A 22,313-nucleotide genomic window follows, 5' to 3' on the forward strand; every position below is an offset into this window, starting at 1 on the left:
TGAATTCCAGGTTCATGTCATCTGGAAAGTCGATGTGAGGAAAAAAACAACAACAACAAGATTTTTACACCCTGACAGGCAGGGTTGATGCCTCTACTCAGCCTTGAAGCTGTTACACTAGAGAGACTGTCCTCTCTGCTTCCTATAGGAATATGGGAGTAAAATCTCTGAGGGGGGAATGACACAGGAGGGAAGCGGGCAGGGCACAAACTTTAAAAGAACGACATAGTCGGAGGACACGGCATAAAATGATTAGAACCAAATAGGTCTAAGTAGACTTCTACTAGACCTTGAGCCTCAGTCTATGCTCATTGCAACACATCAGCAAGCTAAGTAACACCCCACCACAGTTCAGAGGGCAACCATCAAAGATCAAAAAGTGGGCGGCGGCTAAGTTCCTGGAAATTCCCACCCCTTCCCAAAATAGTTGGAATAATCCCCCCACTCATTAGCCTATGAATTATCCAGCCCATAAAAATAACCATGCCATGTTTGGAGGCTTGCTCTCCCTTTCTGAGATGGCTCACACTCTATTTGTGGAGTATGTTTCTCTCTAAGTAAATCCACTTTTTACCTATCCAAAACAAAAACAACAACCCACAAAACCTGTTACAGACAGTAACTTAAACTAAGCACAGACAACTTACCCGGAAGCACCTTCCTTGCCTGCCCCACGCCCTGCCTTCTTGCTCTCCCTGCTCAACGCGCTCGCCATCCTCGCTCCGCCCCTCGCCGGAAGCGCTCCGTCCAGGCCCCGCCCAGGAAGCCCAGCTTCCTAATGCGGAGGGCAGTTTCCAACCGACCTCCCGGCGGGAGAGTGGACCTGAAGAGGGTGAGTTTCTCCTTTCTAGTGAAAATTTTCGCTGCGGGGACCTCTCTTACTCCCTCCTCGGGTCTTGTGAGTGACTGCGGACCTAAAAGCCCACTCCCGGCCCTGAATTTCCCTCAGGTAAATTCAGCCTTGGCCGGTGCAGGTCGGGGATCTTTTCTGTTTGGGTTGTAAGTTTCTCAGACCGTGGTCTCTGCCCTTGGCCTTTGTGCCTTCGGTCCACGTAGACACCACCTTTCGCAAAACTTCGGTACTTAAAACCCTTTTATGGAACTTCGCTTCCTGAAGTAAAACCCTGTTCCGTGAGGTGGATTCGCGACCCCCAGCCTCGGCCTCTCGGCCCCTGGAGGGCAGCGCCGGCCGCCCGGCTCCCGGAGAAGCCGCGTCCTCTCCCGGGTCTTGGGATCCTGGGGAGCCCGCCCCTCTCCTGAGACCCCCTCCCTGCCAGCGCCTCCGTCCTCGCGTCTCCTCAGGCCGGTCCTTCTGCCCCGCAGGCCTCCCCTTCGTAGTCAGCCCTTCCCTCACCCCGCGTAGGGGGAGGTGACCTGGGCCAGCCTTGTCGACCCTTGGTTCTTCCGTCCCAGATTCAACTCAGTTGGAGAGTGGTCTCTTACGGTAGGCGGGCATCTTATTCACTCGGCATCTTTCAGAATATGGGGGCGAAGGGGAATCAGGAAAAGCAGAAGCAGAGCGACCGAGGGAGGAATAGAAAAACTGAGGAGAAAAGAATGAGGGAGAACCGATGGGAACTTAGACGGCGGCTGAGGGACTTGCAAAGAAAATGTAAAATGAAATAGATGTAGCCTTGAAAGTAGCGGATGAATAAAATAGAGAAGTAAATAAAAAAGCCAGATCTCCAGGTGAGCGTTATGGGGAGAGGTCCTGGATCAGCGGCAGGAGGGAGGGCAACTGTGGTGATGCCCCCCACACACAGAGAGTCCGGGAGAGGATAAAAGGTGGGACCACGGCTTTCAGAGCAACTTGCTGCTGGGAGGGAAAGAGGACAAAGGGTGACAAGAAGAGCAGAGGAAGACAGAGCGGGAAGGACCATCGTCAACTTAACAGCTGGAAAGTGGGGAGGAAGGGAATTTACTGGGAATAGAAGAGGTGTAACCAAAGGGTAGAGAGGGAGCGGAGGTGGAGGGAGAAAGAGCATCAAGAGGGGGAGCAGGTTGCAGAGTGGGGGCAGGACAGGTGTGAGGGAAGAAGTAGAGAGGAGGGCGGGAACAGCAGGAGGCAGAGGGGAACAAGAAGATGCAGGCAGACAGAAATAAGGAGCAAGATAAATGGAATGAAATGGTAACACATTTCAGCTGGAGGGGGAAACTGGATGCAGATGGATGGTGATTTAAGTTGTGATATGTGACTTGTGGCTTTAGAATACACTAAATTTAAAATTTGCTTAAATTATACAAATGAGGATGAGAATTGCAAAACACCTGGCTGCAAGGCTTATGCATTTTGTAATTATTTATATGAGAGGATAACTTCCATTTGCAATCCCTATTCAGTCAGGGGGCAGTGACTTAATTCACTTAGTTGTGGGTCACCGCTTCCCTTTTCCTGGCGTGGAGTAGAGGTCAGGGGAGAAGATCCCTGGGGCATGAAGTGACTTTGTCACTACATTGTACCTTTTTAGAGGAACAGTTAAAGTGTTGTTTTTTTGTAATGGATTTACTTTTTCTTTCTTGATTCATTGCATATAACTTTTTTTGTAGGTTGGAATAAATCTTAGTTCATTCGATTTCTCCTTTCTTATAAATAAGTATTTATTTCTGGAGTAATTGTTGGTGGTCTTCTGTAATCAACTCATATCATTCTTTTCTAAATATTATAGTCTCAATTTTTTATAACTTTAACCCCAGAATTTTTAGAGGAAAAATAAATTCCCATATTATTTCTTCTAAAAATGTGTTTCAGGTTCCTTTGAGGCATGCCTGCTTTCTCCTCTTTACCTTCTATATGGGAAAAGTTATTTGGTAACTAATAAATAATTTTAGGGTATTTTGATGAGTACTTGGTAAACATATCAATGACCATTTATATTAACAGGCAAAACCTAGTTTAACTAGTTAGTCTGATATTGCGTTTTCTTCCTTTTTGTGTGATCTGTTAAAATTGTGAGCTGTGAGGTGATATAAACATGTTTCCCTCAGGTCCTTTTTTTTTTTTTTTTTTTTAATACTTATTTATTTAATTTTTGGTTGTTTCAGGTCTTAGTTGGGGCACGCAGGCTCTCTAGTTATGGCGTGGGGGCTTCCGATTGTGTGGGCTCTGTAGTTGTGGCTCGAGTGCTTAGTAGTTGAAACACTCTGGCTTAGTTGCCCTTGGCCTGTGGGATCTTAGTTTCCAGACCAGGAATCAAACCCCAGTCCCCTGCATTGGAAGTCGCATTCTTAACCACTGCACCACCAAGGAAATCCCCCTCAGGTCCTTCTTATTGTCACTGCAAATGAGGAAGGATGGGCTGGATTGACTTGGAACCTTCTTCCAACAGAGCCCCTTTATTCATGATGAAGAAGTTTGCTCACAGCTTATTTCTAAGCTGACCGCTTTCAGTATTTTCCCACCAGCGGCTGTGGTTTTGCAATTCTGTGTTTTTAAAGTATTTTTCTTTGATTTTCTGAAAAAGAATTAAATCCTCGGCATCAGTGTGATCAGAACTTGAAAGAAAAGTTTCCGTTGTTCAGGAACATGAAAGATTGTCCTAGTGTTTTAAGTGGGCCGGGCCGTAAGGACAAACTCTGCCCACTGGCCCTTCAGGGACCTTTTCAGAATTCAGTTCCACGTGGTTCTCTTCACTGCATTCAGACCTTCTCAGAAATATCTCCCCTCTGGCCTCAGGGAGCCTACTTGTAACACGGAGATGAGAGAATAGACCAGAAATTCTCAGTGTGAGCGACTCTGACCTATGAAATGATTGGTAAAATTGGTTATGTGTCTGTGTGTGGCAGTTCTTTTTGGAGAGAGTTTCCCATTGTCTTTGGAATTTTAAATGGGTCCCTGTCTTCCCAGGATGAAAACGGAAAACAAAAGCACTTGAATGGAAACAAGAACACAGGCTCAGAGTAAAAGTTACGATAGTCAGAAGTATTTCTCTGCATTAAGTGTAAGGAGAGTTTATGTCAGTTCTGGCACTCAGACCTCCGCTGGCTCTTATTTGTCTTCAGGACAAATCACAACTCCTCACTGTGGCTACTCAGCCCTGTATCATCCTCAGGGCCCTGCCAGTGTCTCCAGCCTCATCCTGGCAGCTGGCCCTGTTCTCATGGTTCCCTCCGCTCTGGTCACACTCACTTTTTCTCTGCTTCCAAACACCAACACCTTTTCTGTGTCAGATCTTAGTTCTTGTTCTTCCATTTTGCCTTTAAGTCACCATGGCCCAGGCCCTTTGTCCTCCTTCAGGTCTAGGTTCAAGGAGGTGTCCCTACCCCCTTCTGACAATCTCTGTCACATTCACAAGGTTGTATTGCCTCTGTATCAATCAGCATCAACAGAAATGCCCTTCTCCATTCAGTATTTGCAGATTTCCCTTTTTCCCTTCATTGAAGGTTTCACAGTATTCATCTTCTTCCCGGGATGCCTGCAGCATCGCACTCTGGGGATGTGTTTAGATGCTAGGACTGTTGGTTGGGCTGAATAATCCTCAGGGGAGACCAAGGGAACCAGGTAGGTGATAAGGATGGTTCCCATATTCGTTCTGGACGTTTCAGGTCTAATTGATCCTTACCTCATGTGGCTTCTTAATTACAAAAATAAGAGCAAAAAAGATGTTTGGAGGCCTTAAAAGTCCTAAAGAACTAGTGTCGTCATGCAGTGTCCTGACTGTGCCTGTTGTTAGTGTGCTGTGCCACTGGCCCGCTGTAGCCCCCAGGTGTTCCAGGCTGTGTACATCCAGGGACCAGTTGTCCCCTTGGACAGGCACCTTCCCTTCCAGCAGATCATCTGCTCAGAGTCAGTGATAGTGATTTCACTGTGCTAAGGGTGGGCAGAAGTCCACAGCCTAAGGGGGCATGAAGGAGGCCCCTCTTAAAGAGCTAGAATATCTTCCACGTAGTTGTGAGTGGGGAGAACAGGAGACAGTGAGACCTGGGGACCCTCTCCCTCTGAGACTTTCTCACTGAACTCAAATGCCTTTGTAACGGGATTCCATAATGTCCCCAGTTGCTGGCAGGGGGGCCACCTCCGTGATCTTCACGTGGAACACCCAGTGCCCTTTGGGTGGCAGCTCGTGTGCATTCCTGCTGCTGTGCCTATGCCAAGAGATCCTTGTGCCTTTTAGCACCATTTGCTCAGTCATCCATGGCGGGAAGGTAGGAAAATGGGGGAAGTGATAAGGAGCTTGTCGGGGTCTGCAGGAGGGACGTGGCAGCAATGTGGGTGTCCGGGTGAGCTCAGTGAATGGTGTGTGCCCGTGTCCCAAGTGTAGTTGTGGGTTCAAGGGCTGTGTGGGTTTGTTGGACAGGAATGTCTCAGTTCGGGCTGGAGAATCTGGAAGTGGGTTTGTTGGTAGTTGTGGGCTGCGTGGAATGGTGTGGGGTACCATAGGATCTTAGCTCAGGTTTCTAGAGACATAGATGCTGAGACTAAGGCTTGCATGCATGGGTTTAATTGGGAAACTCACATTACACTTGAGGAATACTGGAAGTGGAATTAGGCTGAGAGGAACAGTTTCCTTCAGTGGTGGTAGAAACAAGGCCTGAGCTGAGCCCACAGGGAGCTGTGGGTGTAAGCGGGTGGGTGCCTTAGTCCCAAGGGACTGGATCCAGAGGTTGCCCCACAGCATCTACTCCACAGGCTGACTTTCGATGGCTTTTTTGGGAGGGCGAACATCAACAAGCAACCCGTAGAGTAATACAGGGAAAATCTCAGAGATCATTTTGTGGTTTACGTTTGGTGTCTTTGAGTATGTTGGGTTGCAAGTTAAGAAAGTTTCAGATGCAGTTTGTTTTGGCTGCGTTGAGTCACTGTTGCACGCGAGCATTCTCTAGTTGCATTGAGCGAAGACTACTCTTTGAGGTGCGCGGGCATCTCATTGCAGTGGGTTCTGTTGTTGTGAAGCACGGGCTGTAGGTGTGCAGGCTTCAGTAGTTGTGACTTGCTGGCTCTAGAGCGCAGGCTTACTAGTTGTGGCACAGGGGCTTAGTTGCTCCGCGGCATGTGGGATCTTCCAAGACCAGGGATCGAACCCATGTCCCCTGCATTGGAAGGCGGATTCTTAACCACTGCGCTACCAGGGAAGTCCCTCAGATGCACTTTGAAAGATACAAAAGAGAATCTGGAGTGTTTCCTCAGAAGATGTCCACTGGGACATATACATTGTTGGAGACATCTTTCTTTTCTTAGTCGTTTTGGAGGTGACAGTGTTTGATTTGGGTCACTGTAGTGTGACTTGGGTTGAGTGGGCCCTTTGGTGTCTTCACATGTATTTTCCCCTCAGGCATCAGTTATTAGAGTGTGGGATGTTTTCTGTTATTGTATAACAGGATGAAGAGATCGTTATGGGTTCTCTGGAGACTGTTTTGGACCCCATGAAAGTTTGTAAGTTTGTTTGAGGCCAGAAGGGAAATTATGAGTACTAAGCTTAAGATTGCAGAACATTTTCAGTAGGGAATACGTCCTGCTAGATATGGGTCTATGGGCTGAGGCTGAGGGGGCTCTGCTTGGCATGGGGATGGATCAAGGCTTGGTGTGTGACCTGAAGGGGATTGTCAGGTCCAGCCAAGGGGCTCATTGGTGTTGTGTACCTGAGGGCCTCGCAAGGAAGGGAGTGTGATATGAAGGAAAGTGTGGGAAAACTCCCGTGTTTGTCTGTGTGTAGGAGTTTACTGCCCTGAGTCCCTCCTGTGACAGTGGGCAGCAGAGGACTGTCTTTTCCACATGGAGAGGTCTTCCCTTTGTGCGTGATTTTGGCCCAGGAAGGGGGTATGTTGATTCTAAGCATTAAACACCATGTTTCCAACTTTTAGGATTGAGCGCTAAAGACTCAGGCTGCCTGAGGAAGAAGCCCAGAAGAGGAGCAAGAGGAATGAAAAGGAGTCTGGAATGCCTCTTTTTCAGGTAAAGTCCTATTCTCAGTTGACTGTTTCTTCTGTCCTTCTGGAAATGCCCTGTTTTGGACTCACTAATCTTGTCTTACTCTGAAGTATCCTGCCTGACACCTGTACGTTCATAGGCACTTGGGGCCTTTCCTTGCGGCCTGTCATCTCCACTTAGATTTTATCCCCATGACCCAGTGAGTTGAAACTTGTGAAGAGGCTCCAGTGGGCATAGTCCTGGGCAGGGCTTCACACCCATGGATTGGAGACAGGGTGTCAGTGCTTTTGGGCAGCAGGGATTATTTAGGGACCCCCATGTGGATGCTTTGTCAGCTCTCTACAAACCAGGATGAAAGAAGCTGCACGTGGAGGTCAGGTATTAATACGCACAAATGCCTGGTAAATTCTGGAAGAGACAAGTAAGTAGAAATTTGTTCTGACTTTTTTGAAGCTATATGAGTGAGTCACTGGATTCAAAGTCTTAATGATTGGGAATAGATAGTTGAGAAATGGACATGAGTGATAGAGGTCGTTTTATTCCATCATTGATTTTATTTTTTATTTTTTTATTTTTTTTAGTCTTTCCATCATTGATTTTAAACTATGAAATCAACCTAAATCTATGAGAGTTGGAAATTCTTTATATCACTTCCATTACCTCCATTTAGAGGTTTTCTTTTCAGTTTGTTGATTGTGTCCTTTGACACACAGCAGTTTCTCTGATTGACGCAGGTAAGGTTCCAGCTTTATTGTGTTGCTGGTAGAGATTCAATTTCCCAGCACCATGTGTTATTGAGACTGTCCTTTCTCCATCATGTAGTCTTAGCACCCTCCTCAGTACATTATACAAATATGCAAAGGATTATATCTGAGTATTCTGTTTTGTTCCCTTGGTTTATATATCTATGTTTATATAAGTACCACACCATCTGGATTACTTTGTAGTATGTTTTCAAATCTAGAAAAGGGAGGCTTCCATCTTTCTTCTTTTTCAAGAGTCTCTTGATAATTTGCAGTCCTTGAGATTCCCTATGACTTTCAGTTTTTTTTTGTTTTTTTTTTTTCCTTTTCTGTTTCTGCCAAAATTGCCATTGGAATTTTGGGAGGGATTCCATTGAATCTGTAGAACACTTTGGGTAGTTTGGACTTTTTAAGAATTTTAAGCCTAACTCATAAGTACTGGAAATCTTTCTATTTATATGTATTTTGGGGGGTTTCTTTTAGCAATTGTTTAATAGTTTTCAGTGTATAAGTCTTTCACCTCCTTACGTTATTTATTCCTAAGTATTCTTTTTAAAAAAATATATTATTTATTTTTAAATATTTATTTTTGTTTATTTATTTATTTGGCTGCGCCCAGTGTTAGTTGTGCCATGTGGTATCTTCGATCTTCGTTGTGGTATGTGGGATCTTTAGTTGTGGCATGTGAACTCTTAGTTGTGGCATGCAGGATCTAGTTCCCCAACCAGGGTTGAACCTGGGTGCCCTGCATTGGGATTATGGTGTCTTAGCCGCTGGATCATCAGCAAACTCCCTGTCAATGTAACTTTAATGCTCTATTGCTAAACTCTTCTATTTTTTAGCTTCAGTTCCAGAGCCGAACCCTCTGAGTTCAGGTGCTTGTGGTGTCATTTCTAAGCTTCTTGACCTGAGACCTCAGAGTGTCTCTTACAGAGTTTTCTCCTCTGTAAGATGGGAACAGGTCTTTTCCTAATAACCTATTATGTTGATAAGAAGTTCGTACCTGTAAAGTACTTATTTAATGTTTACATATTGGCAGTGTTCAAACACTTTTAGTCATTGCTGTTGTTATTATTACCATAATTGAAGATTTGACCTTTCTCTAAAGCTTCGGTGGACTTTGTCATATGTGGGGACAGCACTCATACTGGAGCTCATCTGAGTATTGAATATCACTCAGTGTTTAGAATATAAGATTTAACGCTTCTGCAGGGACAGCCTGTTCTTGAGTTTTATTTCTATGTGTTTTATAATTGTCCACAAAGATGAAAAATCCGTATTAATTGGAGGGTATGATCATCTGTTATGAAAAAAGTATAGGAAATTAAAATTAGAGACACATAATTTGCTCCAAATACCTTAACATAGATCTTTCAGAATATGTATGTCAACTGAGTCAGTCTAGACACCTTCCTCCTCTCCCATGGCCACTTGGTTAAATATTTTTTTTTATTGACGTATAGTTAATTTACAATGTTGTGTTAGTTTCAAGTGTACAGAAAAGTGATTCAGTTATATACATATTCTTTTTCAGATTCTTTTCCATTATAGGGTTATTTCAAGATATTGAGTATAGTTACCTGTGTGATTCAGTAGATCATCGTTGTTTATTTTATATACAGTAGTGTATGTATGTTAATCCCAAACTCCTAATTTATCCTCTCCTCCCCCGCCCCAGAATATGTTTTTGTTTCACAAACAGTTGGCCTTCGAGGATGTGGCCATTGAATTCACTCAGGAGGAGTGGGAATGCCTGGACCCTGCTCAGAGGGCTTTGTACAGGGATGTGATGTTGGAGACCTACAGGAACCTGCTCTCCCTGGGTGAGGATAACTCCTATCTAGAAGTTGGGATCTACCCTTTCGTGTTATGCAGTTTCCTCTGAGTGCCTGTCGGGAGGCCCCCTGGACTCAGACATGGTGTAGCATCATGAGTTTAAATTGACCATTTCGTCAGATGATCTGTCCCATTCATGTTACATCAGGGGTTGTTCCAGAGCTTAGTTGTGTATAAAGCTCAGTGGCAAACTTCTCAGAAATATCTGCTTTCCTGTTTTCTGCCCTTTTCTGTTGACTCAGTGTTTGTTGGAAGAGTTAGATGTATGTATGACACTGTTCCCTATGCATTTGGAAGGAGGCAAGCAGTGGGTGAATTCGTGAAATATTTTTCCAGACCCACCTGTCATTTCCTCACTCCTTAGCTGAACAAAGAGCTATGATTTTGGAAAAACCACAGCACGTTACATTTCTTTCTTCTGATAAGTAGGAATTTCTATTTGTGATCTGAACATTATCTCCATTGTAGAGCAAGAGAAAGAGCCCAGGACTGTGGTGAGTGGCGTGAAAATAGCAAAAAACCAAATGGGTGGGACTGTATCAAAGTTGTGAACAAAGATGGGATCTCAGGGCAGAGAGGAAGCCACAACATTAATAGTGTTTGGGAACATCATCTCAGGGTAGGGAGTTCTTTGGGAAAACCGGAATTTATTTATTGAAAACTCTCAGAGGACATTTTTCTTCTCCCCAGCATATCACTTTGTCCTTCATTGTGGAAAATGTATTCTTTCACCCTCCAGTCGAGCTGCAGCTCCAGCAGAGACAAAGGCAACATCTTTATCAAGATCCACAACACTCGCCATCTGGCTCCTGTGAACTGGTTTTTGCTTGACTTTGAGGAGCGTGCGGTGGGCTGTTTTATTGGGGTCTCTTGCCTCCTCATCTCTCCTTATGGCCTTGATTCCACTGGATGCTTAGTTCTTAGTCCCTGTAGATCAGAGCTGATGCCTCTGGAGTTCCATTCCTGAGCCTCTGAGTTTGATCAGAGTTGCTGTACTAGGAAGAGGTAATCAAAAGTTGAGAAACACTGGCTGTTCTTTGACTCCATTTGGCACCTCAAAACCTGCATAGAGCTGTCTCAGTCTCTGTCTGCTTATTTAGATCCCTCAGCCATTTCTTGTGTTCTGCTTTTGCTATGTACCTCAGGGTTGTGTGTAACAGGGAGATGGATTGAGCCTTCTGTATTGTTGCTTAGGAAAACTTAGGTCAATGGACAGAGAGATCCTCTTTTTGGTCCCCAGTCTTACATGGGGAGTGCATATGAATCTTTCAGGCTCTTAGCTTGGCATCTGTGAATCGAGTGCATCATTCTATCTCAAGGTTCTAGATTATCTGACTCCCACATCTTATAAATTTTTGGCTCTTGTACTGCTCTGCCTAGTCTGGCAATGTGTATTCTTCCTGATTTCCTTTTTTTTTTCTTCATAACTTTCTTTCTTTGTTTATTGGCTGCATTGGGTCTTCATTGCTTCACATGGGCTTTCTGTAGTTGCAGTGAGCAGGGCCTACTTTTTGTTGTGGTGAGTGGGCTTCTCATTGAGGTGGCTTCTTTTGTTGCAGAGCTTGGGCTGTAGGTGTGTGGGCTTCAGAAGTTATGGCACACAGGCTCAGTAGTTTGCAGCACATGGGCTTAGTTGCTCCGCGGCATGTGGGATCTTCCAGGATCAGGGATGAAACCCGAGTCCCCTGCATTGGCAGGTGGATTCTTAAACACTGCACCACCAGGGAAGTCCCCTGATTTCTTATTTTCTTAAGTTTGTACAATTTTGCCTCTTAAATGTGCTTTTGAATTATGTAGTCCTAAAGACTGAAGATTTTTCCAGTTTCTTTGCTGTGATAATCCACCTGTAGTTTATGGAGAACTTTTGGTGGAATTGTTTTACTGTGGAACTCTCTGTGGAATTGGTTTACTGGGTAATAAAATTATTGATGGAGAACACTTTCCCTCATATGTTGCAATACTATCCTCCTGCATACAAAGTCACCACTTGAACCTATTCAATAGGGTGGTCAGCACATAGGAGACAAGATAGAAAGTATCATGAGTGCCTGACCTATAAATCTTTCCAATTTTTTGTTCTGATTTTGAGTACTGCCACAAAAGCCTGTCTCCAGGGCACTGTGACAGTGTTGTTCACAGATACTAATGACCATCCCCTTTGAGCGTCAGTAAATGGTATCTTAATTTCTTCTATGGATAACATTGTCCAGGTTCACATCCTCATATCTGTGCAGCTGTTGACTAAACTGCTGGTGATGCCATGTTTTTTGTCGCCTATGTGCCATTGTTTGTTCTACCCACACACCTCATTTTCAAGCATCTTAATGAGAGAGCTTATGAAGTAGAGTGAGACCTTCAATGATAAACCATAATTTGTTTTGTTTAAGACACTGGGACTTTTATTTTGTACTTTTCCATGTGTTATAAGTGATTTTGATTTTTATTTATTTTGTCATCAGTTTCATACTTTTTACATAAAAAGTACATTTTTTACATTTGTAATGTGTGAGATGGGTGATTGTGGAAGGGTCCCCCTTCATGGTGGAATTGGTGATTAGTCCCTTTTAGGGTTCTTTTTATATTTTAGACATTAATCTATTATCAGATATCTGACTTGCAAATATTTTCTCTTATGCTGTAGGTTGTGTTTTCACTCTGCTGAATGTGCTTCAATGCACAATAGTTTGTGATTTTGATGTAGTCTAATTTATCTGTTTTTACTTTGTGGCCTCTGCTTTTGGTGTTATACCTGAGAAAGCATTGTTGAATCCACTATCAAAAAACTTTCCTGGACTTCCCTGGTGGCGCAGTGGTTAACCATGCGCCTGGCAGTGCAGGGGACACGGGTTCGAGCCCTGGTCCGGGAGGATCCCAAACGCTGCAGAGCAACTAAGCCCATGCACCGCAACTACTTAGCCTGTGCTTTAGAGTCCATGAGCCACAACTGTTGATCCTGCGTGCCACAATTACTGAAGACTGTACACCTAGAGCCTGTGTTTCGCAACAAGAGAAGCCACCGCAATGAGAAGCCTGTGCACTGCAAGGAAGAGTAGCCTCCGCTCGCTGCAACTAGAGAAAGCCTACGTGCAACAACAAAGACCCAACACAGCCAATAAATAAATAAATAAATAAATAATTTTTTTTAAAAAACGAAAGAAACTTTCCTATATGTTTACTTCTAGGAGTTTTTTGCTTGTTTTTAAAGATTTGTTTAATTCTTATTTATTTATTGGCTGTGTTGGGTCTTCTTTGCTGCGCATGGGCTTTCTCTGTTTGTGGCAAGCGGGAGCTACTCTTCATTGTGGTGCACAGGCTTTTCGTTTTAGTGACTTCCCTTGTTGCTGCGAGGCATGTGGCATCTTAACCATTGCACCACCAGGGAAGTCGTGGGTGGTCAGTCTTAAGAATATGTTGTCTCAGTCTTCAGGTTCAGGTTCACATGTTGGTTCTGTGTCAATTGGGGTCGTGTGCACAGAGCTATGAGTCCACTGCCCTGATTTGAAAAATTATGTTAATTCACCTCTAGCCATTTGAAAGAAATTTGTGCTTAGATGGTGTAGAATATTGCATTGTATATACTAAACACTTAAAAGTTACTTTTGTATGAAAAGATAGTATTAACATTGTTTCTTGTTTTGTTTTTTAGTATTTTATTTATTTACTTATTTGGTTCTGCCAGGTCTTAGTTGTAGCAGTCATGCTCTTTAGTTGTGGCCCACTGGCTCCTAAGTTGCGGCACATGTGTTACTTAGTTGCATCTGGTGGACTCCTTAGTTGTAGGTTGCCAGCTCCTTAGTTGTGACATGCAAACTCTTCATTATGGCAAGCGTGTGGGATCTAGCTGCCTGACCAGGGATTCAACCCCTCATTGGAAGCACAGAGTCTTAACCACTGCACCACCAGGGAAGTCCCGTTCCAGGTCTTTAATATCCCTTTGTCTTTATTATATTTTGTATGCTTTTTTTTGCAATTTTTCTCAACATTTTGTCTGACCCTGGTTTAAAAATTTACAAAGTGCTCATTCTTTATTACGTATATTTGGAGCCAGTAACGTAGATAATTTAAGGATACTGCACATGTATGGATTGCTTTCTTTATTGCCTATTTGATACCTGGATTATATTTTATGTATTAATTCTCAGTTGCAGTTTCCAGATGATGGTCCTTCAGCATGTATTCTGCAATACAACTGATATGCACTACTTGTTAATGTTGTAAAATGCCTTTTATTTATGGATACATAGTTTGTTTTTTCAGTTCAGGAAATAAGGTTTTATTATTTTTTTTTAATAGATGTTAATGTAACAGTTGATTTTTTTCCCCCAGATCTGGGTACATAGTTTTATAGCAGATATTTAGAAAAATATTTCGTTTTCTTAAAAATTGTTTTATCAGATTCTTCATTTTCTCTAGCATGTATTAATTTTTTAAATTCTAAACAGCCAATTAATTAGTTTGTTATATAAGCTTGTTTGGATCATTTAGCATTACAATATATTGTCTGTTTTTTAGCATTTATGTATGTACAGTAAATATGCAGAATATACCTATAATATAATATTTTTTCTCCTCAATTATGAGACAGCAGTATGTTTACTGTTACTTGGTATGTACTTTGGGGTCATGGTGGAAAAAATACCCTTTCTTCAATAGCTGATGTCCAATGTGAGTGTTTTTAATATAGGGTCTGTGAAACAAGGCTACCTTCAAATTAACTTGAATTGTATGTTCTTACTCTTTCTTTAGTAAAGAATTCTATTCATTTAGTGTTCCTAAAACTTTTATGATCATTGTTGGGAAGTTTCATAACTCTGTTTGGTATAAATATTCCTTTTGGTGTAGTATATAGTCACCATGAAGCATTTATTTATGGGTTGTAATGGATAGGATCACTGTGGATCTTTGTATCTTGTAGATATCTCTCCTATACGTGTGGTCAAGCAGTTACAACCAAAAAGGAACAGCGATACAGGAGAAGTATTCCAAACAGTGATATTGGGAAGACCTGAAAGTCATGAAATCAAACATTTTTACCTCAGGGAAATGCAGGGAAGTATATATGACTTTGAGTCTCAGCAGAGAGGTGATGGAAGAAATTACAAAGAAGTGCCTATAACGCATAGCAGACATCTCACTGATGGAAGACACTGCCATTGTGGAAGGGAGGCAGGAGTCAAGCGCATTGGAAACAGGCTTGGTTTAGACTTTCAGGATGAATTCCGTATAATGAGAAGTGAAGGGGAAATATATGAATTTAATCAAGCTGATGAGAAAATCAACAATAGTACCTCATTTTCACCACTTCACATAATTCCTCCTAGTGTTCACATCAGTATTTCTAGTACATATGAAAATGATTTTCTGCATTCCTCTATACTGACTCAACACCAGAAAGCACACAGCAGAAGACCTTACAAATGTAACAAGTGTAACGAAACCTTCCTTAACATCTCAGACCTCACTAGCCATCAGATAATCCACACAGGAGCGAAATTATATAAATGTGATGTATGTGGCCAAATCTTTGGTCGAAATTCACACATTGTGCCTCATTGGGAAATTCATGCTGCAGAGAAATGTTACAAATGTAGTGAGTGTAGCAAAACCTTTAGTCATGGCTTATACCTCATTCAACATCAAACAATCCATACAGTAAATAAACCATATAAATGTGGTGTATGTGGCAAAGTCTTCAGTCGAAATTCAGTCCTTGCAAATCATCGGAGAATTCATACTGAAGAGAAACCCTATAAATGTAATGAGTGTGGAAAAACCTTTAATCACCGCTCAAACCTCATTAGACATCAGAATATTCATACAGGAAAGAAGTTATATGAATGTGATATTTGTAGCAAAGTCTTCAGTCAAAATTCAAATCTTGCAGTTCATCGGAGGGTTCATACTGGGGAGAAGCCCTATAAATGTAATGAGTGTGGCAAGGTTTTTAGTCTAAATGCAACCCTTGCAAGCCATCAGAGAGTTCATACTGGAGAGAAACCTAACAAATGTAATGAGTGTGGAAAAACCTTTAATTACCGCTCAAACCTCATTAGACATCAGAAAATTCATACAGGAAATGTTATACTGTCTTTTCCCCCTACCTCTTCAGAACAGTTCCTCGGAGGTATGTGAAACATTGTCTCCTGGGCTATAGTCCTCATTTTGCCCCAAATAAAACAACTCAGAACTCTCGCGTTGTGCTTTTTTTTCAGTCAGCCATCTCATTAAAAGAAAAATAATTTTTCTGTTTTTGTCTTTTTTGTTTTGTTTTTAATTTTTTTGTTTTCTATTTTTATGGTATCTATATGGGATGATGGATTCTTATTAAACTTATTAACTATTTCAAAATGAGAGTCAGAACAGTATGCTGTACACCTTAAACTCATACAGTGATGTATGTCAAGTACATCTCAATAAAACTGGGAGGAAAAGTTTTCAAAGGCAAATAAAACACTTGGAGAAATAAAGAGTGAAAAATGCAATTTAGAACAATTTTTTAGAGTGTATTGCTTGCTCTTCTTAAAGCAAGCAATGGTTAGTGATGGAATTCATCACATGGCTTAGTCCTCTGGTCTCAAGACTCCGGGATTTGTCCCTAAGTCTCTGGAACTGACAGCGTATTGTCCTACAGCCTCATTCAGGCTCCTGGCGAATGAGGAATAGAAAGGAAAATGTGTTCCATAGAGTGTCTGTGTGAATGCCCCATTCTACCCAGGGAGAGTTTCGTATTTCTCATTCTAGTTTGTAATAAAGGCAAGTCCACCTCTTCTTTCCTTGAATTGCCTAAGTTAATTCTAATTGCAGGAAATGTTCCCGAATGCAACTAGTTCCCCACCAGCAACCACTTGGAGACCCAAGTTCCCAACCCCTGAATTGCTTGAGCCACAGGAAGGGGACCTGTGAGAAACCTGCTGGTAAACACAGCTTTTTATTGAAACCGTTTTCAACTTGTTAGGAAGAAACATCTTAGTTTCAGACACAACATCAAGCTTTTATCTTAAACCTGTTCCAGATAGAAACTTAAAATAAGCATTTTCTTTCCTTTTTTTAAGAACTTTTATTGAGATACAGTTAACATACAATAAACTGCATATATTTAGAGTGTACTATTTGGTATCCCAGTCTCCGAATTCATTCCCCCCCCAACCCTCCCTGCTTTCCCCACTTGCTGTCCATATGTTTGTTCTCTACATCTGTGTCTCTATTTCTGCCTTGCTAACTGGTTGATCTGTACCATTTTTCTATATTCCACATATATGTGTTAATATATGATATTTGTTTTTTTCTTTCTGACTCACTTCACTCTGTATGACAGTCTCTAGGTCCATCCATGTCTCTACAAATGTCCCAGTTTCATTGGCTTTTACAGCTGAGTAATATTCCATTGTATATATGTACCACATCATTATTTTATAAGGCCCTTAAGGCCTTGTTGTTCAAACATACCAGGCAAATATTGACTCTTTTTCATGATCCACTTTTTCATCTAACAGCAGGAGGTTATTTGGGGCATAAGTCATGGGCATTTGTTTGTTTGTAGCCGCTTCTGTTAGTCTCCGGGTTAATCCCCTTACACAGGGCATGATAGAACGTCCTAGGATTGTCAGCACTCCTGCTACAACGACCAGGGAAGTCAGGACCGAGTCAACCATCCTCTTCCACTTGCCAAACCATCCCTCTAGCCAACCTGTGAATGGGTCTTCAATTCCTGAATTTTCAGCTAGTTCATTGGCCAAGGTTGTCAATCCCTGTAATGCTTTAGTTATCGTGCTATCTCGGGCTGTGTTGTTAGGGATGCAAGTGCAACATTTTCCTTCCAGCATGACACATACTCCCCCTTTTTCTGCCAAAATCATGTCCAGGGCTATTCTATTTTCCCAAGCCATCCGACTGGTTGCATCCAGCTGGCTTGCTATTCCTTGCAGTGCATCTCTGGTATAATTAATAAACCTCTGTTGGTTGTAATAAATGTAATTGATCCAATCAACATTTTTATTAGTGGTGGACCACAAAAAGAGGGCTGACTCAAACCCTGCAGCGATCTGATTTCTGGCTTTGAATTTGTTAGGAATTCCCCTAGGTACCCCTATTGAGTCCATGTACACATTAGAATCAAATGACCCTTGTGTGGACTTCTTCTGTGTTGATGTTTACCTTCAGAGTTGGAGCAAAATGCCAGGGTGAATGGAATGGCCAATTGGACCAAAGTACAGGTCCCAGTCCAGTTGGACGTCAGTGGTTTCGCAGGCTTTTTCCTCGGGGGATGTGCAGACTTGAGTAGTTGCTGCCAGATTTATTGGGGACATCTAGGGCGTCGGCACAAGTCAGCAGTTGTCCCACAGGAGTTGTGAAACCTCCCCCTTGCCTAGAGAGATAGGAGGAGTGATGCATCGTTGCTATGGAGAAGGAGGGGCTTGCCCTCCGATCTGACCTCTGCAGTGCAGGGAAGAGCAGAGAAAAGCTCTTACAAGTCTCCTTTCCCCAAGCGTCCTTGTCCTGGTATAAGGCAAGTATACAACTCATCCCAGTGGTGTCTGTGTCCCAGTCAAGAGAGAACGGAACTACTTGCGTCTGTGGCCATCCTGCAGCACATACATGAAGTCGCTTTTGTTCAAAACTAGTACTGAAAATTTGATCCATTCTACACAGGCATTCGTGTCTCCATAACCTGTCTCAATTTCAATCTTAAGTCCTTAACCTCAATTACTTTCACCCTTTTAGGATCATTGGTTGGTTGAGCTGATTTTGTGGACCCGGGGTTGGAGTGGATCCAAGAGAAGGTGGGGTTGGAGTTATAACTAATTGGAGAACTAGTTTTCCCAAGGGATCTTTTCCAGATACATCCGCCCCTAAACCATACATTTAGGGTGTGACCTGTGGATTCCAATATATTTCAGCAGGGTTATTAATGATAAGGAGCACAGGGTTACATTGCAAGTCCTGGCAGTTGGGTGTGGCGGACCCCTTATATATGTGTAGCTTTGGTTGTAAACGATCCCATCCCCTAGGATCTCCAAATGGAGTAGCAGCAGTCCACCCCGGTCCTGCGTGGTCCACCATACATCCCCCCAGCTAGGACAGGGAGGTCCCCGATTACCTGAGATTTGTTCAGGACAGAGATATTTGTCTACCTGTGAGAGCTGTCTCTGAGCTTCTAGATTTCCAAAAGGTAAAACCTGACAAGCATCAAACTTTACAGTTAAGGGTATAGCTGACCTTATTATATTAATTGTTAACTTAATGGGGTAGTAATTGGGATCTTCATTGTAGTGTGGACCCTACCCTATGGAGTATGCGCTAGAAATCATTATCTGGTCTACCCATATTAACACCCCCCCCCCATACAATCTGCCAGTATTTAGTTGTCATGTTTGGACGTCTTTCTTAAGACGTCTTTCCCCCCTTTAAGTCTTTTGTCAGTCCCTTGACACGTGTATAATGTGTCAACCCCTTTTCTGTTGTCCATATGGCGGTCTCGGCGGTCAGGAGCACTTGATGGGAGCCTTCCTAGCTAGGCTGGAGTTGATCTTCTTTCCGAGACTTAATATCAGGTCTCCAGACTGGGAAAGTGAGCGGAGAATTTAAGGGCGGCGGGGCGGGGCCGGGGGGGTCTGGGCAAGCCGGGTAAGGAGTCCTTTTAACCTTAAGGAAGACAAAGTGGAGGATACAGCCAGCACATATTCTCTTAGAAAGTTACATAATAACTGACAAGGAGGACTGGACTATCTGATTTATTGTCCGTAGGTCTTGCATTATATTGGAAGCCCTTGAGTATTGTATGGCGACATACAGAGTTCTAGCAACCAGTCCTCAATAATGCCCTCAATTGCCGGTTGGAGACCTCTTTTTCTTTCCACTGATATATAGTACTGCTTTCTACAAACTATTCCACCCAGTTGTTTGAAAGAGGCTTTTATTGGGGAGGCTTGTAGTCTTCCTCTGTTTTTCTCTTTGACCCATACCTCAGGATTAATCTATTCTTCCTCTTTCGTGAGGTATGCTATCAGAACTTCAACTTGGCCCTTTCTCTATCCCTACATTTAAACCCAATTGAATGATCAAACCTGTGCCTAAAACATTAACCCCTACCTCGGGAACAAATAAAAATGACCGGTCTATTGTTTCAGTTTCAGTCTTCACAGTCATTGCTTCAAATATAGGAACTTGAAACCGTTCTCCTTTCAGCCCTGAAACTAGAAGCTTCTCCAATAAAATTTGGTCCCTTGTGGTTTGAATGTTAGGGAGGAAAGGGCTGCCCAGTGAGATTATTCTAAATTAGTCTTTCTCTCTGACTTAATTTCCTGATTAAATACCTTCAGTGTCCACTCGTGGTGGTACAAAGAGACTGATTTCCTCCTTTTTCATCAGTAAATAGTATTACATTGTGTGTAGCTGCCAGATTTTTTTTTTTGCCCATTAGTCTGTTGGACACTTAGGTTGTTTTCAAGCCTTAGCTGTTGTAATTACTGCTGTAGTGAACGTGGAAGTGCAGGAACGATTTCATATGACAATGATTTCATAGTGGAATTACTGCATTTATGATATATATATGTATGTGTGTTTGTGTGTGTATATATATATATTTAAATATTTTTAGGAACCATAAACTGTTTTCTGTAGTAGCTGCACCAATTTACGTTCCCAAAGCAGTTACCCAAATTTCATTTTCTCCCCTTTCTCAACAATCCTTTTCATCTCTTTTCTTTTGATGACAGCTGTTCTATCAGACATTAGATATTATCTCTTTGTGGTGTTCTTATTATTCTTAAGCAATGCATTCCTGAATTTTTCTTAGTTATTAATTAAAGGTGGGTAGGGGAGGAAGCGAGGTTGTTTAATTCTGCTTCCTGCAGGGTGACTTTTTCTGTTTCTCTTTTTCTTTCATTACTTTGTAGGCTTTTCTCAAATTTCTAGGAAAGGAAATCCTTGGTATATAGTGGCAAAAAGTTTAGTGGAATTGTTTTTTATCATTATATAGAAAGCAGAAGTTTTAAATAATAAAGTTGAATATTTCATCGAGGAGATTCCAAGCAAGGCGGTGAACATGTGAATAGTTTCATTCTTGCTGCTTCTCAGAAACTGTGAGGGGAACGATGTAAATTCAAGAAAGAACTTTTATGAGAAATGAACCAGGACTTGACACGTTGGAAAATGCTTAGCCTGTTCAGATTGCAAAAGATGCTAAAATAAAGAGACCTTTCTTAAGAAATGGTGCTCTGGAGAGAAAATTTTGATTGGGTCACTGAGTATATTTTCACTAATAACTCAGAAAAGAAAATCAGTAAGAGTATGCTGGCACTTAACAGATTAAGCACTGCAATTCACAGATCCCCTCAGCAAGCTAAGCAGAAGCCAGGGATAGAGGTGGGAATAGCCAGGGAAGCTCTGCGAAGGAGGAGCCTCTTGCCTACTGAAGTGAATCCCAAGACATACATGAGCTACCTATGAAGTTCTGAGCGATGTTAGCAGTCAGAACACTGCCAGCTTGGACTGACAGGGACAAAGAGCATAAAAGACGTCTGTCTTTTTATTATCATTAATAATAATACAATGCAATTTGTTCTAACATGTAGTTTATTCATTGACATTTCTTCAGATCCAGATTATTTATTTATTTATTTATTTATTTATTTATTTATTTATTGGCTGTGTTGGGTCTTCGTTGCTGTGTGTGGGCTTTCTCTAGTTGAGGAGAGCGAGGCTACTCTTCGATGCGGTGCTCAGGCAGGTTTCTCATTGCAATGGCTTCTCTTGTTGTGGAACACGGACTCTAGGCACGTGGGCTTCAGTAGTTGCAGCACGTGGGCTCAGTAGTTGTGGCACATGGGCTTAGTTGCTCTGTGGCATGTGGGATCTTCCCAGACCAGGATTGAACTGGAGTTCCCTGCATTGGCAGGCAGATTCTTACCCACTGCGCCACCAGGGAAGTCCCGTGAATGTAGTTCCTCATGTTCTTTTTCTTGCCTCAATAAATCTAACATAGTGCACCTTGATTGAAATGAAGGAAAAATAGGAATACAGAAGCATATCAAAATATTACAAAAAGTAAAACATCATCCAGTTTCACTTTTGTCCTTGAACAGCTCAGTACAATAATTTGAAAATAACCATGTTCTTGAGTATTCTCTCAGCACTAAACAATATACAATGGGAAGATTTTTGTTTGATAGATAAACTAGAAATTTTATATATCACCCCCAAAACATTTTTTTTGTTGCTAGTTTGCAGTTGTGGCTATCCACTGGAATAGGGTGGAATTCCCCCCAAAGGCTACTTTGGTCATTTAGAATGATATTAAAGTTGCAGTGTTATGAGAATGTTTGTTATGTAATTCAGCTTTCTGGGTGGGGGACAGGGAAGAATACCAAGGTGTTCAAAGAATGGTTTGAGGTCACAGGGAATGATGACTGGCTTGATGTGTTAAGGTGATTACTGGATCAGGCTTAGGGGAGGATACCCACTTATGGTTTGAACTTCCAGTTGGTATCAAAGAAGGAAGCCCTTAGACTTTATCTGCTTCAGCCAATAGGCTAAATAAGGAGAGGTTATGGTGAAGCTTAATAATTGTCAGTAGTCAAACATCAAAAAATGGTGTCAGATTCTAATAAAACACTGAATGTTTACTCTTGAAAATCCTTTTTTTTCTTGGTTAGAAAAGACCACACCTTTCTTCCATGATATTAATATATTTCCTTTTTTTTCCTGTGTCACCTGTACATCATGTACATTGCATTGTTCAATTTGGTTTTTATGGGGTTTTTTTTTGTTTTTGTTTTGTTTTTGTTTCTCCCACTGGGCTGCCAAAAAAAGGATGTGAACAGATGAATGGATATGTATGGTACACATATACAATGGAATACTACTCAGCC

General features: G+C 42.1%; 1 pseudogene; it reads left to right on the forward strand.

Annotated features, from left to right (window-relative positions):
• The first annotated feature begins 751 nt into the window (after positions 1 to 751).
• LOC130838299 (zinc finger protein 836-like) overlaps positions 752 to 22,313 on the forward strand; it is a 46,765-nt pseudogene continuing 25,203 nt past the window's right edge.

This window comes from Hippopotamus amphibius, chromosome 16 (genome assembly GCF_030028045.1).
Source record: "Hippopotamus amphibius kiboko isolate mHipAmp2 chromosome 16, mHipAmp2.hap2, whole genome shotgun sequence".
In the NCBI taxonomy this organism is placed as follows: domain Eukaryota; kingdom Metazoa; phylum Chordata; class Mammalia; order Artiodactyla; family Hippopotamidae; genus Hippopotamus; species Hippopotamus amphibius.